The sequence below is a fragment of the Protopterus annectens genome, chromosome 10.part0 (assembly GCF_019279795.1).
Source record: "Protopterus annectens isolate FY-2018-M chromosome 10.part0, PAN1.0, whole genome shotgun sequence".
NCBI classification, from domain to species: Eukaryota; Metazoa; Chordata; order Ceratodontiformes; family Protopteridae; genus Protopterus; species Protopterus annectens.
This window is the reverse complement of record NC_056744.1, coordinates 1281031026-1281049354: the sequence shown is the minus strand read 5'-3', so window position 1 is coordinate 1281049354 and position 18329 is coordinate 1281031026.

The window sequence follows — 18329 nt, the reverse complement described above, 5'->3', positions numbered from 1 at the left end:
GCCTGTTTGCTAATGCATTCTATAACCATGTACATAGCCTGCACTAATTCTACCAATGCTACTGGTTCTTTGAACCACCTCAGGACTGCCCAAATCAGCTTTCTTGAGAACTTGTCATATGCTTTCTCTAAGTCTAAAATGCCTAGCTTCTTGTCAACTATCTGCCTCACTGCAAACATTGGGTCAACTGTGCTGCATCCTGATTTAAATTTAAACTGCTCATCTCCCATCTTACTTACTACTACTCTGCATATTCATTTATCAGTCACCTTCTTCAGAGCTCCTGTGAAATGTGACAGAAGTATGATGTCTCTTTACTGCCCACAGTTGTCAATGGTACAGGAGAAACACTGTTTTTACTGTTGCTGCCACTTTGATAGGTTTGAAATGAGCCTGCAGTTTAAAGGAGTGCTCTCCAATGTTTGCGCTACAGTTTCCATCACTTTGATGGGTATGAACTGAGCCTGTCAGTGTTTATATCACTGCGATGAGTTTGATTGAATTCAGCATGTCAGTTCAACAGAGTGCTTTTTGATCTCCCTCTAAAGGGGAAATCTCTTTCTGTAAATATGTAAATAGTTTTGTTACTGGTATACTATATAACACAGAAAAACTATTTGATTGACTTATTGTATAACATGGAAAAACAAGTGGATTTATTTATTGTATAACAACTGCTGTTTATACCCAAGTGTTTCTATACCTGAAGTACTCTCATTGGCTAAACTAAATTAATCTCAGTTTTGCAGTATCTCAAACTGTACATTTGCACCCAGGTCATGGCTAAAAAGGTTCCTTGGAACAGTCCATGCATCTGGTCAACAAAATAAAACTAAAACAAAAATAAAAAAATAAATGAATATTATTTGTATTATTACTCTAGTGTGGACTGATAATTCAGTGTAATCCTCTTTTTTATATAACCATTTTCTTATCTCACAATTCTTTATTCACACGGTCCTAAACATAGTTGTGAGGTAGCTGAATATGATAGCAGTCAGTATGCTCTTTCTTGCCCACACTGCCTGAAACGGAATGCACCAATATATGGGAAGGGCTATATGGCCAGGACACTAGGTATCCACTCCTCTTTTAGTGGATATGCTTTGGGTAGTTTTGTTTCAATCAGGACATTAAACAGGTTGGCACCAGTACCACAAGTGATAGAAAGAACATTGCTTTAACACCTCATCTGTAGGATAAAATGTCCACTAAGACAACACTCCTAATACTTCTGGCAGATGCCAGTGTATAAGGTATATATTCAGTGTCTACATGGGAATAGAACCTTCAGCTTCACAAACAAATATGTTACAATCTGCATGAAATTGACATCCTGCTTTTGTGGAAAGCCCATTTCCTTGTTGAAGGTGATGTATACTGCATTTTGACTTTGATGTCTGCTGTTTGATTTTCAGTTGGTCTTGGATTTTTCATACAGCAGAAATTATATCTCTATAGATTTTCGGTTTAGATTTGATTGCTTTTGTGTTAGTTAACTTTCTGATATATGACCTGTTTTTTGTGTTGAACTTTTTCTCCATCTTTGTAAGCTGTTCACTTTCTAATAATCCAATTGTGCTTCAAAACCTACATGGAAATCCTACCTTGAAAGTTCTTACTTATTTAAGAAATTAAAATAAAATGATAAATAAATTAATTAATATTCACCATCCTCTAGAAATATTCTTGCTCAATTGCAAATAGTTCTAAGGCAGACAAAGACTTGCAGTATTCAGCAGGTCTTCAGTATTATGATTTGAGCCCTAGCATCCCCCCTGGGTAGATAGGCTGCTAGTAGGCACTGAAGTCATTCCCTTGAGAAATCATACCTTTTCTACCCGGGCTTGTGGCTTCCAATTCCTCTTCTGAATCTATGCCTTTAACGCTGCAGGCAGAAACAGATTTGCTCAGCTGACATGCTGATCACTAACTATTCTGATTTGCATTGGCTACCACAAGCCTGTTGGTACCAAACTCGAGTATGGCAACAACCATTTCCAAGCAATGATCTAACTTCTTGGCCTTGGTGTGACTGCTGCAGTGGGATATGATGATGATTTTTATGACCAGAAACTATAATCTCCAAATTTGAAAGCGTAAAATGTATCCTTAGAAAACTAAACTCTCAGACAGCATTCAGCTGAGAAACTGAGTATGCAGTTAATAAGAGGAAGAGGCAGTGAATTACTTGCACAATGCAGACCTTGACAAAAAATTAAGAATATCTTTTTTTCTTTCTTTTTGAATAAACACAAAATAAGTTCAATCTTACCCAGTAAACAAATATGTAATTGCTTTACAATGGCAAATAATTTTCAGATTCTGAATTGCGCAGTTTGCATAAGCCCTCATAAATAAAGCAGTATCATGTAGCAGCAGCTAGCATTTTCATGCCAATGTATTCTGTAGGAAACGTTTTGGTTCAAGGCTAGTAGTCAGATGTCTGCCTGCCTCACGTTTGCTATATTCAAACAAAACACAGTCACTACTGTGAGGATGGTAGAACTTCTGGCAGAATAAAAAACTAAGACTATTCCTGAATGAAAATACGTTGTGTGCTAAGGTTTATTTATTTCATAGTTACACAGGTTCCCAAAAGGAGCATTTCCCAGGTACATTACTGAGCTGCAACATTTAACCTACACTTTTGTCCTTTACTGATTTGTTTACCTGTAGGAAAAATGGATTCTGTAACTTTTTGCAAATATCTGGGTTGTGAATTAGAATAATAGAGTATGGAGTGGGATACTGTCAGACACTACTGCCTATTTATTAGAGCTAGGTTACAAATAATATCATAGTCCAACATATATGCGTGTGCATATTGTAGTCCTTTAGAATGGTTTTCTTGGCCTACCACCAAACCTGTTTTGCTGCTGCTGCACAGCAGTGCCATCTAGTGAAAGTGGTGGCACATTACAGCATTCAGCACTGCTGTAATTCAACAGCAAAACACTGTTATGTGGGTACCAAAAACACAAAAGAAACTGTCCTAGCTAGAGAATGGGCCATTTTCCTTTACTATTAATGTTTACCAACTCTGCTACTCTCTTAATGATAATGATGATTCCTGGAGTGTAATAGATCTCAAGGACAGGCAATGACACTGCAAAATAACAAAATGTAAAACTGGCTGGCTTTGCATGGTACTATTTTAAGTTCATTTAAACTTAGAATCCCAAGTAAGCAATGTTTAAATCAAATGTTTAGTTGTATAATATTCCCTTCTTCAAATCTATCTCTATTTTCAGTAAAATATCAGAAACCCAAGGGCAGATTCCCAGAATGTTTCCCTTAAGGAAAAAAAGAGCTTCCATTTAAATGGAAATTTTGACTTTTTGCTTTGAACCACCTAGAAAAATGCCCTCATGGGTGAACAACCATCAGAACAGAAGCTTCTATTTTTGATAAGCAAGACATATTTTCTCGTCAGTAACAGTTTCTGTACTCTAAGACTCTATGGTAAACATTGGGTTAACTCCACGTTTTATTTCTTTCATATATTTGCTGAGGGGGAAAAGGACAGTATTTCCTTAGAAGTATTCACTCTTGACCTTGACCTTTCCTGAACTTACTGAATAAAATATACTTTTGTCCTAAGCAAAGTGAAGGAATATAGGCATTGTTCCTTTTAGCCATCACAAAATGTCATTATCTCTTGAACTGCGTTTTACAACAGAAGCTTGATTTGTTAATCAAACCAATAATTCTGACAAGAAGGGAAATAAAGTTGCATTTTAAAGATGTAAACCTGTATTTTTCACTACTACATAGAAGTTACATAGAAATCCTAATATAAAGCTAATATATCAGCTCAGTAGTGAAGGCAGCATGCAATCTGTGATTTTTCTGCTGTATACAAATATCTCAATAAATGTAGATTTTAACTGTCTACCTAGAATGCAGTATAAGTACATATAAAGCAAAATTAAAATACAGCTGTCATATCTCCATGACAGTGGCAATACTGTTTGTTTCAGCATTTCCCAGTTAGGGGTCGCCACAGCGGAACTCCGGTCAGCTAATGATTGGCAGTTGATTTTAACGTACCAGCTTGCCAGGCCTGACGCACAACCTTCAACGAAGGTACGCCCATTCACGCATGTCTCCACACAGAGGACGTTCTAGCTGAGAATGCTACCGCAGCACCACAACCACGGAATACAGTGGTAATACTGTAAGAACTGAAAATGCACAAATAAGATGAAGGATTGAGTCAGAGGGCAAAATACACACGTCACATATATTAAGGTAATATACAAGGTCACCTAGAAGGATAGCACAATATTCAGTGCTGTCGAATCATGTTAAAATCATGTATAAACATCTATATTATTATATATGGAGACTTTAACACTCCTGCAACATAGAGCATAGCTTAAATAATGAATTAGAAATCTCACATGTTCTATTACTATCAGAACAAAGCAGCATGTTTCCTAAATAAGCTCTCATTTGCAATGTTACTCGATGCAGTGCATGTGCCATATTTTTGTTTCCGCCAAGATGCAATCCGTAATAATGTAAAAGAAGCAAGGTGAAGGGCAAACTTTGTGTAAAAGGCATTAAGTTCAATACCCCTGCAATAAACTTCAAATAAAATTACTTCATGTACCCTTTTTTGTCTCTTCAGAATTTACATTTCCTTTCCTAATGATCAATTTAAACTACAGAAAATGTTTTATCTTAATAAGAAGAGGTAATGTGGCAAATTCACAAAACCAATGTTTATTTAAAAAATGCAGATGGTACAAATCATTGAAGGAATCTCAGCTAAAAGGTATGAGGAAACGTGGTACAAATTAGAAGCAGGATGGCCTGATCCTTTCTAGCTGTCTGATCTTCCGAACTCATGTTATTCATGTAGGACATGAGTCCAAACTCCACTATCACATCTTCCTACTTTGCTAATCTCATACATTCCTGAATACTATTATTTCTCACATAACATGCACTTAAGAAACACTTCTTTACTTCTGACAAGAATTTATATATTTTTTTAATTTTCTGTGTTTAGTTTCTTAAATTATTTGCTTTTTCTCTGCAGACTATTTGTAGTCATGCACCTTGTTTAATCTGATCTATATTACAATATCAAATGACCATAGCATCAGTATTCATAACATTGCTGTAAACCACAGAAAGCACACATTGAACTACCAGAACATCAAAACCTAAAATATCAGTAATACACAATGAAAAAGAACCCTAGTTAGTTATTACCCTAACTGTGACTTGAATCTCAGACGTTGTAATATGATGCCAGTTATACCACCAATTATACCAGTGAATCTCAGTTACATCTACCTTGCTCAATACACAGCCCAAATGAGCTCATACATAATCCGAGATCACCAACACTCAGAAGACAGAGACATGATACTTAAAATACACTGGGCAGGATTCTAAAAGACTCGTGTCTTGCAGTTGTTCAATGTCCCAGAAACATTGGAAGAAATAGTGCAGGCTATGTACAAGGACCTAATAACTCACTGACATAGAGGGGTTCCCAGTGGAACTGGGTGTGCATCAAGGTTCAGCGCCAAGCCCACTGTTGTTCATACAGGTGATGGACTACAATAGCAAACAGGTTGGCGGGTACAAATCAACAAAGTAGCTGTATGCAGACGATGTGGTACTCTGAACAAGAACATCAGCAAAGGAGAGGGAAACAGAATGCAAAACTAAAGAATCATGGGATGAAACTGAGTATAGATAAAACAGTTGTAATGGCAGCAAATGGGGGATTTCAGAAGAAACTGGGAATTGAGATAGTAGGGAAAATATTGGAATAGGTTAACAGCTTCAAGTATCTGAGAGATTTGATTGAGGGTAGTGTAAATAAGGAGGTCAAAGCTAGAATCAGAGGCTGCAGCCAAATGCCACAGAGTCAGAGTGTCAGGACAGTAAATAACAGAAGAATGCCAAAGAAGCTGAAAAGTGTGGTGTACAAAACAGAAGTTTGACCAGCACTACTATATGGTACAGAAACCTAGGAGTAAAGGTAGAGCAGTTGAGGAAGCTATAGGCGATGCTGATGAAGTGTTTGAGATGAGTGGTAGGATGCACACTGTGGGACAGATGAAGAAACGAGGATATCTAAGAAGCCCAAGTAACTCCAAAAGAGAAAGTCTAAGAGAACAGACTATGGTGGTTTGGGTACATGTGCAAAAAAAAACAGAAACAATCTGGTGAAGAAAATTTAGGAAATACAGGAAGAGGACAAGAGGAAAACATGGTATCCAGCAAAGAGATGGATGGATTTTGTGAGAGAAGACCTGCAGCAGTCAGGCATAATTGTTGAAGAAGGTAGGAAACTGGCATTGAATCAAGTGAAAGACATGATGACACTTGAGACAACACACTGACCCCATGTCGAAAATGGGACAAAAGCAGTTGAGGATGATAATGATTATGATTAGCTTAGAGTAAGTTACATGCCTCTTATGAGACTTGAACTCAGAATATCAAAATACAATTATAATTACAATATAGTACTAGATGTATCACTGAGACTTTTGAAATCTGAGAATTCCAATGTGAAATAGATTGGTAGTCATAGTCCTGTAATAAACAAATGTGCAAAGGCGAATGGGCAATAAAAGACAATTCACCTATATGCAAATGCAGTAAGTGCGAATAAGCACCATTGATTTTCACAAATCTGAAACCAGTGAAGAACCAACAGGGTGAGGTGTGAAGATTGGGACATTTGTAAAATGGACTAAGAGGTAGCACAGAAGTAACATTTTGAAATGTCAGGACCCACTACATTAAGTCCTGAAACAGTGACTGAATGGCTAAAAAACAGACATACATATATTAAGTCCAAGATGGTCATTTCTCAGAATATTCCCTTTTCTCCAAGATATATAAATCTCAGAATTAGTGTATATGACTTTGATGGGGAGCTTGAACCCCACATTGGGGGGGGGGGTACAGGTGGCCTTTTAAAGGAGAAGAGAGATGTTTTGAGATTTGCTGTTCTGCATTTTTTTTCCATGTGTCAGCACTCAGCATTTCGAGTGCCGACGTTTCAATGGAGAGCCATGGAGAAGCCACGATGGAATATGTATATCTTTTATGAATTTGTGTAACTGCTGCTTAGCTTTATATTGAACTATCTTCATACATTTTACTACTTAGATGGTCAGCGCCACTGTGTGGCAACGTTACAAGACAACAACAAGAGCATGCACATACCTGGGCTCAGTACCACAAGTCAGCAGTTTAAATTAAGTTTATCAGTAGCCTAATTCTGCTGGTCTCCTTTGAAGGAAATCAATGTATTACTTTTATAAGTATGGAAGGAGGATTGCTGGAACAGCTGGAAAAATGGGGGCAAACAGACAAAGGAAACACAAAAGGACAATGCAAGTGGGTTGTGATGGAAGAGGCTGAAGAGGAGGGTAATTTTTGTTGAGGAAAGATCCCCTTTTTCTCAAAAGTATATATAAGGAAATATGGGGAAGGAGAAAGGGCAGTAAAGAAAAGAGTGAAGAGTTGCTAAAAGATGAGATAGACAGGGGTAAGTGATCACATAGAAGGCTGCATTCAAAATTAGAAGATAATCCAGACAGAAGATGGATAAATGGTGATAGGGTAAGAATTCTGGGAATGCACAAAGGGTGGGTGGGTGTACAGATGATGCCAGGATGGGGGGGGGGCACTGGATCACTGTAACTGTTATTCTACCTGCAGACCCTGAGAAATTACGTCCCCACCCCCACACCAAAGACAGCATGGGTATGTAGATCTTCATATTAGGGGGACTAGCAGCATTCAATGGCTTGGTGGCTGAAGCAACCTTTTCAGCAAGTTTTTCACTCACTGCAGAAGGCTTTTGGTGTGGGTCTCGACACTTCACCAGAGCCCTTTTGACTGCAGTGATAACTGTTTCCTGTAGCTCTGGCTGCAGACTTTCAATGATGTTTTGTCATAGACAGTTTGCAGTAGAGGAAGACATAATTATTGAAGGGCACTTGCTGTCAATCGTCCACTTTTGCCACCACCCACTGGGCAAACTGGTTATGCTATCTTCACTACATGTCATTAAAATGGAAATGGCATTGCTCACAGGTGTGCAATTTTCCAGTGAGCTCTGAAAGTTCATCTGCCAGACTGACCTACTTGCCTGACACCAATTATCACAGCTTGTAGCCTGTCCTCAATGGTGGTAAAGTTCAGGTGAAGGAAAAGCTTGGTTTCTTTCATACACTAGCTTGGGGGTTCTGTCCTGAGCTCTGACAGTAGAAGTCATGTTGCCTTGTCCAGAGTCCAAAGCAAGATGATGCCTATAGTATGCAAGTCAGATTCATAAGGAATGAACCACACCCAATGCAACATGCCTCTAAGCAGTTCAGATAACAGGCTGCACAAAGTACATCAAAGCTTATGCACAAGTAGGCCGAATACATGTACATGAAACTATATTTGCATGTTCGTGACCATGCAAACTGCCATGACATTGACTGCACTTGTAGAAGGCTGTAGTAATATGATTCATAAAGGTATCTGCTTCTCATTTACATAAGAGCTTTGCAAACTTAATACAATTTGTTGAAACTTCACATACATCAGCTTTTAGTGCAATGCTGGTCACTGCTATTCTGTGAAGATTGCTGGAAAGCAAAAGTTTAAAGCAAATAGTTTATGAAACGTGCAGTGAAAAACATAACAGATGGATTACGTTCACATTAGAAAATGGGTAGATCTCAAAAAATGATTCCATGTTGGAGAACATGTTCTCCAACAGGATATTAATGTATCAGGAGAGCTCAGAATCAAATCAGTGGCTTCACAGCAGCACATGAAGTCACTGTAAAGCATGGATAAAAAACAAACTGCTGTCATGTTGTTTCCACTCACTAAAGACAACTGGTTAGTGAGTGTCAGTCAAAATGAGCAAAGCTGAACAAAGAAAGGAAAAATAATAAAAGTAACTGCAATAGGAATTATAAGAACTACTGGTTCTCATTCCCTCTGGCTACCCTTGGCACTTAGAAATTCACATTTAGCAAGCATGGGAAAACAAATAACAACAAAATGAATGCAGTTAGCTGCATTAGAAGGAAATTTGCTTATGAGAGAGGGGAGAATGTAATTGTGTGTGTGTGTGTGTGTGTGTGTGTGTGTGTGTGTGTGTGTGTGTGTGTGTGTGAGAGAGAGAGAGACAGAGAGAGAGAGAAAAATCATTGCTGTAAGATATGTTATTGCTGTTGCAGGATGTGCTATGCATACAATATATGCATATGTCACACTGCCAGCCCCACAATCTAGAATTTTATAAATAATTTTATGTAATTTGTGAATGTTGATATGATTTATACAGAACTATACATTATGTACTGAGCATCAATAATGTAACCACAGCATACCCTGCTGGAACATAAAATATTAACTTACAAAACTTAAGTACAGTTGAGGTTAAGTTACTTTATAGCTGGGCCATAAACAAGATATGCTATCTCTCACTTTCAATGCAGAAACAGACACAATGTCTAGAGCTAGAAGTTTTTCTATTGTCTTGAAAGAAAAGTAATTACTAGGTTTAAAATCTAAAGTCTTTTACTGTTTTACAACTTCTGAGATCAGGCGAACATCTGTGAGATATGTATTTTGAACACAGAGATGTGAAATTCTGTTGAGTTTTTGTTTAGCCTAGGAACTGAAGTCATGTGACAAAGAGTGATGTCATCCAAGTGGGCCCAGCAGTAATAGTTGATATTGATATTTAATTTAAGAACTCTCTCAGAGAGGGAGACAGTGCATTTTGTATTTTGTGTTAGACCTAGCAAGAACTTCTACTCATCACCAACATCTGCATTTGCCTGTCTTTAAGTAAGACTTAGGGCATAGTATCTCTTTTAGATGTAGTTAAGAATATAGTAAAGATTAGTTTAGATGTTTTCTGTATTTATTTGAGACTGTCCTGCAATGTTGTTTTAAAATATTTCCAGTGACTTTGAACTCTGAAGAAACTGTGTCTGTGTACTGAGTATTGTCTTGTTCTTTTATTATTTATTGGTGCAGCGGTTAGCATTGCCACCTCACAGCAAGAGGTTCTCCGGTTCGATTCTCGGCCGGGGTGCCTTCTGTGCGGAGTCTGCATGTCCTCCCTGTGGTTGCGTGGGTTTCCTCTGGGTGCTCTGGTTTCCACCCACATCCCAAATACATGCTGTAGGTGATTTGGACACTCTAAATTTGCCCTAGGTGTGAGCGTGTGCATGTGTGTGCCTTCTGTGAAAGGTTGGGTGCCGGGCTGGCAACTCGACACTGTAAAACTCCACTGCCAATCATGAGCAGACAGGTGATCCGCTGTTGCGACCCCTAACCGGGAAAAAGCCGAAAGAAGAAGAATTAAATATATTTAAACCAATCTCTGTAGCTGATATTTGTGAGACATTTTTAAGCTCTTAGACTACTGGCATATATATTTGGTGACACTATACAGGCCACTCCTAAATAGCCTTGCAAGTCTTGGTCAAAACTACCATTTGGATAATAGTAACATTACACAGTAGGATTGGATCAGCTTTGTAAGGGCATTATAGTAGCTGATAAGTAGGGGCTGGTGGCAGTGGAAACTACCTTATACTCTGAGCAGAAGAGGCATAAGTGGTAAACCTGTGCCAATCTTCCCCAGGTGTGTGTGTGTGTGTGTGTGTGTGTGTGTGTGTGTGTGTGTGTGTGTGTGTGTGTAAGGTGAGGAGAATGAGAGGCAGAGGCAAGATGAAAAGGAAATGCTAACTATTCACCAGAGCAAGAAAAGGTCAGTAAATTACTTCCACAATTTACAGAGGGGGATAATTGTGATAGTTTCAGTCATATGTTTGACAGAGTATGTTAACAGTGTGTGTGTTTGTGTATCAATCAAATCTCAAAGTGTTTGTGTGTCAACTACTTGGGCAGAGACACAAAGCACTGGTTGGACAGAGAGGGTGCTGGAGGGTTTGGATTAACTCCTCAGCTGAGATCTTAACCCTACAGTTGTGCCAGTAGGGAGTCTTATTGGGGATCTGGAAAAAGAGGGAGAAACCAGCCTCAGACTGACTGTGTTCTCTGTGTGCTCTTAAGGGAAATTGTACTTTATTGTGTATGTACTTGTCATCCTCCCAGGGTATACATCCCCCACTCTTGCCAGTGTTAAGGATTGAGGCTCCTTGATTAGTGAGCCAGTGCAGGGGCATCACATATTAATTGTTTGGCAGTGGTGGGATATCCACATCACATATTAGTTGGTTGACAGTGGTGAGATAGCTACATCACATATTAATTGGATTGTAGTGGTGTGGATATTGCATTTTTATAGCCTATGTACAGTGGTCCCTGAAGGTGATTGTACTCTCAATCAGCCATGCAGTGAACATTCAGAGTTTCACATCACAATTGTTTTATTTTTTTTGTTAGCTTAGTCAGGGAGAATAGGCAAGCATGTCAGCAGAGGAGTATGGCAAGCTGACAAAGAGCCTGTTGGCTGAGATGTGCCAGACTAAAGGACTGGTGCATGCCAACCTGACTAAGGCAGAAATGATTGTAGCTTTGGGCACAGCTGCATCGCAGACCAGTGATTAGGAGGACAATCAGAGTGGCCTTGGAGATGTACAACTCTCAGAAAATGGACAGTTCAACCTTTTCACAGAGGACTTAAAATGTGTCTGGAGTTAAAGATACTTGAGCTGTAGGCCAAGTATTTGGAAAAAAAAGCAGCAGAGAGACTGAGACATCTAGAGACTTGAGGAAAATAAGAAACTGCAATGCCTGGAAGGTGAGGAGAATGAGAGGCAGAGGCAAGATGAAAAGGAGATGCTGACTATTCACCAGAGTCATGGAGGTAAAGGGGAATGGAGTAACTGAACCCCAGTAGCAAGAAAAGGTCAGTAAATTACTTCCACAATTTACAGAGGGGGATAATTGTGATAGTTTCAGTCATATGTTTGACAGAGTATATTAACAGTATAATGTTAACCAAGGGCTATGGGTACAGCTCCTGACCCCCTTACTCCATGGTAAAGTTGTAACTGCAATTTCTAAATTGACTGATACTGATTGATTAAATTATAATACAGTCAAAATGTGTTTTTAGAATGCTTTAACACCTGAAGCTTATAGAAAACAGTTTCATTAGCATAGACGCAAGGCAGATGAAAGTGTGTGTGAATATGTTGCTCAACTAAGTACTTATTTTCATAGGTGGGTGAGTGAATGTTAGGTCACCACTTTTGAAGGACTGGCAGACCTTTTGATGAGGGAAGAAGCCCTTAGCACTTTGCTTGAGGACATGAGAATCTGGTTAGTTTATAGACAATGCAATACTGCAGATGTTGGGGAAGAAGGGAGACTTATACCTAGCAAGTAGGGCATCACTGCACAGGAAAGGGGCACCCAGTGCTGCTCATGGGTCTAAGGGAACCCATGGTGGGCAGCCTACACTGCCCCAACAGAGTCTACCAGTAGCAGGGGAAGTCACTAGTCCAGGTACACATCCAGGACTAAGTGGTAGAAGCTTTAAATGCAACCAGTGTGGACATGTAGAAAATTGCTGTCTACGGAAGCAAGGTGGGGAACAAAAGGTGTGAGAGCCAGTAAGTGTGGTGACAAAATGCCAGCAGTAAGTTGTCTTGAGACAGCAAGGGCACCAGACTACCACAAGAGGTTATATCCTATCTTAGTAAATGGGAAAGAGGCCATTGCTAAGAGAGACACAGCCTCTGACCTAGCCATTGTGAAGCCTGCAATGGTTACAGAAGAGCACTACCTGCTTGGGCAGTCTACTCCAGTCAGAGCTTTAGGAAAGACCTCATTCCAAATACGTTTGGCTAGGGTTTACCTTGACTTGGAGGGTGGAAAAGGAAGCCAGCAAGTAGGTGCATTTGAGGATATCCCTGCAGATGTCCTGATAGTAAATGATTTTGATAATGTAGTACCATGTGCATGCAGTTACATGCAGTCAGGCTCGGAGACAAGCATGTGGGTCTGGTAGCCTGGGGGAGACCCAGGCAGACCACACACTTGCAGCCAGGACTGGTGAGGTGAGTACTTCAAGGAGTGAACTACCCTGTAACAGTGAGGCTGAAGGCGAACCACAGCTGCTTGTGGGTACTGATGTTCCCTTGAACAGAGTGACTGCAAGGGCAGAGGCGACTAGTAGTACTCAAGCTGACAGTGAGGCACTGCTGTCAGAGGATACCAGACTTCCTGTGGAAAGGGAGCTGGGAAGGGTTACAAAGAGAGAGCTCAGACAGGCTCAGCTCTCAGAGCCCACATTACAAAGTCTGAAGGAGGTAGCTAGTGAGGCTCCTGATTCTCAAGGGAAGGGCGGAATCTGTATACTGGGACAAAGCGTTACTGTATAGAGAGTGGAACCCTGAGAGAGGGCTAGAAGGTGAGAGAATATAGCAGCAGGTAGTGCCCAGAGCCTACCATCTGGCACGTCTAGCCATAGCAAATGATGTTCCATTTGCAGGTCATATAGGCATAAAATATACAAAGAGACGTATTATGCACAACCTTTATTGACCTGGGATTTCCAGAGATGTAACAGGCTACTGCAGGACCTGTGACTAGTGCCAAAAGGTAGGCAAGGCAGGAGACAAGGTGAAAGCTCTTTTGATGCCTTTCCTGTGATTGAGAAGCCATATCAGAGGGTAGCTATGGATATTGTGGGGCCTCTGAGTACCCTAAGTTCCACAGGGAGAAAGTATATTATTGTGGTAGTAGATTATTCTACAAGATACCCTGAAGCAGTGACTCTATCCTCCATTGAGCCAGAAAAGGTGGCAAATGCTTTGTTAGAGATTTTCAGTAGGGTATGTTTTCCAAAGGAAATACTGACTGACAGAGGTGCAAATTTCATGTCAGACCTGCTGGTTTGTCTGTGGAAGTACTGTGGGGTGAAGCACTTAAAGATACCCAGACTAATGGTCTTATTGAGAGATTAAACTCTACAATCAAGTCCATGCTACAGGCATTTTCAGAACCATTTAAGAGGGAGTGGGACAAATTTTTGCCCCATCTTTTGTTTGCTTACAGAGAAGTGCCACAGGAATCCACAGGTTTTTCACCCTTTGAGTTGTAAGGGCATAGGGTGATGGGACCTCTAGATCTGATTCAGGATGAGTGGGAGAGTGAGTGTGAATCCCACATGGAGTCTGTTGTGGCATATGTTCTAAACCTCAGGACAAGGATCATGAAACTCATGGACCTGGCCCAGGAGAAACTGGTAGAAGCCCAGTAGCATAAAAATGTCTGGTATGACAAGAATGCTTGAGCTAGAGAGTATGCTGTAGGGCAGCAGGTAATGGTTCGCATTCCTGTCAGACACAACAAGCTGCAGGCAGCCTGGGAGGGACCCTACAAGGTAGTAAGGAAGGTCAGTGATGTTAACTACATGGTAGAGCTGCTAGGTAGGAGGCAGGGGCACAAATTGTACAATGTTAACATGATGAAACCTTACCATGATAGGGAGGCCCTTGTGCTGAGTATTTGCAGTGGATGGCAGGAGGAGTCTGAGGGGGATCTTGTGACTGATCTCCTCAGTGAGGCTCAGACTGACACGTCAGTGGAAGGGGTAGCTATGTCCCAGCAGCTCTCCCCTACCCAGGTTCGTGAAATCTGAGCTGTGTTACAGGAGTTTGGGGGCATGTTCACTAGGGAACTAGGGTGCACATAATTGGTGCAGCACCATGTGCATACAGGACCCCAAAGGCCTATTGAATAGGCCCCTTATAGGGTGCCTGAGAGAGTCAAACAAACTCTGAGGGAGGAGACACAAGAAATGTTGGAAATAGTGGTAATTCAGGAGTCCAGCAGTCCCTGGGCCTCCCCATTGGTGCTGGTAGCATGGCAGCACCAGGTTCTGTGTGGACTACAAGAAATTAAATAGTCACACAGAGTTAGATGGTTATTCTGTGTCTAGGACAGATGAAGCCCTAGAGCAGCTGGGTGGGGCTAAGTATCTTACCACTAATGATCTTACAAAGGGTTACTGGCAGGTGCCCTTGACTCCCAGTGCTAGATTGAGGTCAGCCTTTGTGACTCCTTTTGGCTTATATGAGTTCATGAAGATGCCCTTTGGGATGAAAAATGTGGCAGTGACTTTCCAGAGGTTGGTTGATCATATCCTAGCAGGAGCAGGAGATTTTGCTCTTGCTTACTTAGATGATATTGCCATCTACAACCATTCCTGGCAAGAGCACCTTCAGCATGTCAGGGAGGTGCTGGGCAGACTACAGAGGGCTGGGATGACCATTAAGCCCAGCAAATGTCAGGTGGGTATGGGAGAGGTCTCCTACCTGGGGCAAAAAGTGAGGAGTGGTAAGAAAAGGCCAGAACCTGCCAAAGTGGAAGCCATTCAGCCATAGCCTGCTCCTGTTATCAAAAAGCAGGTAAGGGAATTTTTAGGGACAGCAGGGTACTACAGAAAGTTTGTCCCCAATTATAGTACCATAGCTGCTTCCCTCACAGACCTGACAAGGGAAAACAAGCCAGATAAGGTAGTGTGGTCCTCAGCATGTGAGCAGGCATTCCAGAAGCTTAAAGGAGCTTTGGGAGGACCCCCTGTGTTAGCCAGTCCAGATTACAGCAAAGAATTTGTTGTGCGGGTGGATGCTTCAAACCATGGGTTGTGGCTGTACTTAACCTGGCTAAGTACAACCCCAACCATGGGTTGGGGCTGTACTTAGCCAGGTTTCCCCAGAGGGAGATGAGCAACCAGTGGTATATCTCAGTTGTAGGCTCCAACCCAGGGAGAAATGCTATGCAGCTGTAAAAAGGAATGCCTAGCCATAGTGTGTGCACTGCAGAAACTTCAGCCTTATCTGTATGGAAGAAAATTCACTGTAGTTTCAGACCACAATCCCTTAACATGGCTACATTAAGCCAGCCAGCAAAATGCTGTTACTAAGGTAGAGCCTAGGATTGCAAGCATATGATATGACAGTGCAGCACCCCAGTGGAGTTAGCAATGTCAATGCAGATGGGCTGTCAAGACAGGGAATGGGGTAAGGTATTCCCAGATAGGCTCAACCCTCAGAAGCAACTTTTCTCAAGGGTCCCTTTCAAAACTAGCTTGAGTTTTTGGGGGGGGAAGAAATGTCATGCTGCCAGCCTCACTATCTGGAATTTTGTAAATAATTCTATGTCATTTGTAAATATTGATATGATTTATACAGAACTGTACATTATGTACCGAGCTTCAAGAATGTAACCACAGCACACCCTGCTGGAACATAGAAGATTAACTTATAAAACTTAAGAATAGTTGAGTTTGTTACTTTATAGCTGGGCTATAAAATAGAGATATCTCCCAGTTTCATTACAGAAGCAGACACAATTGGCAGGATTCACGAATTGATATTTTCCATGCAGGAACAGTGTAACTGCTCCAGCATGGAAAATGGCCGCTTTGCAATCCGCGTACAAGTTTTCACGTGCATGAGCGGCCCTACACTGTTCCTGCATGGAAAGCCATTCGGGATGCTAATGAGCTTGTTTGCTGGTGAAAACCATGCAAATGAGTCCGATTAGTGATCCAGCAAAGCAGCATGTTCTGTGCTGGAACAGTGTAGCTTGCAGAAATGTACTCTGTTACTAACCAAATAGATTTCTGCAATCTACACAATGGAGCCATGTCAATGCTCCAGAAAGCATGTATTAATTAGATTGTGCATGCCAATGGCCAAATATATGGCCATTGGCATGCAAAACCACTTGAAATTAATAAATAATAAAATTATTTTATGTTTGCCGAACTTGGCCATTGAGGGCAGGGGATGTAGTACGCTAGTGGGAGGGGGGAGTACATGTAGAAATGGGGGAGGAGAAATTGCATTAGAGCTACTTTCTGTATTTTGCCATTATACTCAATGGCATGCAGAAAGTAAACACAGGCAGGGAACAGTGGTTGCTAAGGGGGAAGGCTCGGGAATAGTGCAGTAACTAGGGCTTAAGGCAGTGGGGTATGCTAATGAGAGGACTTATACTGAATCACAAGTTGTCAGGAAAATTTCTAAGTGTCAGACTGCACCTAACCATGTAGGTGCTCTAACAACATTGTGTAGGCAGGAGGAGCAAGGAACATGAAAAGGGGGTGTGTCATGCTTGCTGTAAGCATATTGGAGCCCTGTTGGCTGGTGTCTGCTTAGCTAAGCACAGCTAGGAGAGGGGCTGTGTCTGAGGCTGTGTACTCATACTCCATGAACTGAAGAGAGTGTGCATTTGCAATGGAGGGACATATCTTGCTGTTTTCACTACCAGCAGGCTGAAAGACGAAGGGTAGAAGGAAAAGGCAAAGGAAGTATCAGAATAAGGGAAATGCTGTACAAGTCAGCAATATGGGAGTCTGCAACCCACAACTGGCCAATGAAAACACTTGAATAATACAGCTGACAGGTGGCTGCAGACCTGAAGATGGGAGGACATGTAAAATAGAATTAAAGGGCAAAAGCACAAAATAAAGGTGAACTGATGTAGAAATCACTACTGTGGGAGTCTTGCAATGCAGAATGGGCCCTGCAAGTATAAAACAGCTGGTGGGTAGCTGCAGAGCTATAAATGGGAGGAGATGCAAGTAAAAATTAATTACAAAAAGGGCAACAGCAGAATAAAGGCAATCATCCACAAATCAGCACTAATGTTTTTAACACTCACCGTGGCTAAATCCAAGCCATGAGCAAGTAAGTTGGCATCTGGAATGAATCAGAAACAGCCAACCTGACAGGCAGCAGTAGCATCACACCACTATAAAGTATGGAAACACCCCTCAGTCTGCATTTCCCCACAAACTCTGCACCTTTGGAGTAAACCTGGGAATTTAAACTGACAAGATTCTAGGGGCTGCCATTGGTCGGGTACATCACTATATGCTGAAGGCTGATGGTGGTGAGGAGGATAATGCTGCCAACTGCTGCAGACCCAGTAGGGGAGGAGGAGAGTGTTCAGACCCAGGGTGACCTATCAGGGGCTACATGACCTGGAGATTGTAGAGTGTTACAGGGTGGACAAGGGCCTACTTCGGTAAATTGTGGAGCTGTGCCAGCCTTGCCTCACATCCAAAACAGAGAGGAACCAATGCCAGTGGATACGAAGGTATGTGTAGCCATAAGAATACTAGCTACAGGAACTTTCCAAAGACCTACTGGGGATATTATGGGGGTGTCACAGTCATCTGCATCCAGAGTACTCCATCAGTTCCTGGATGCCATGCTAGCACATGTTCGTGAACACATCTACTTCCCTAACACCTGTGAGGAATTGACCAGCAATATGCGTCTCTTCCACCATGTAGCTGAATACCCTTAGGTACTGGGTGCCATAGACGTCATGTA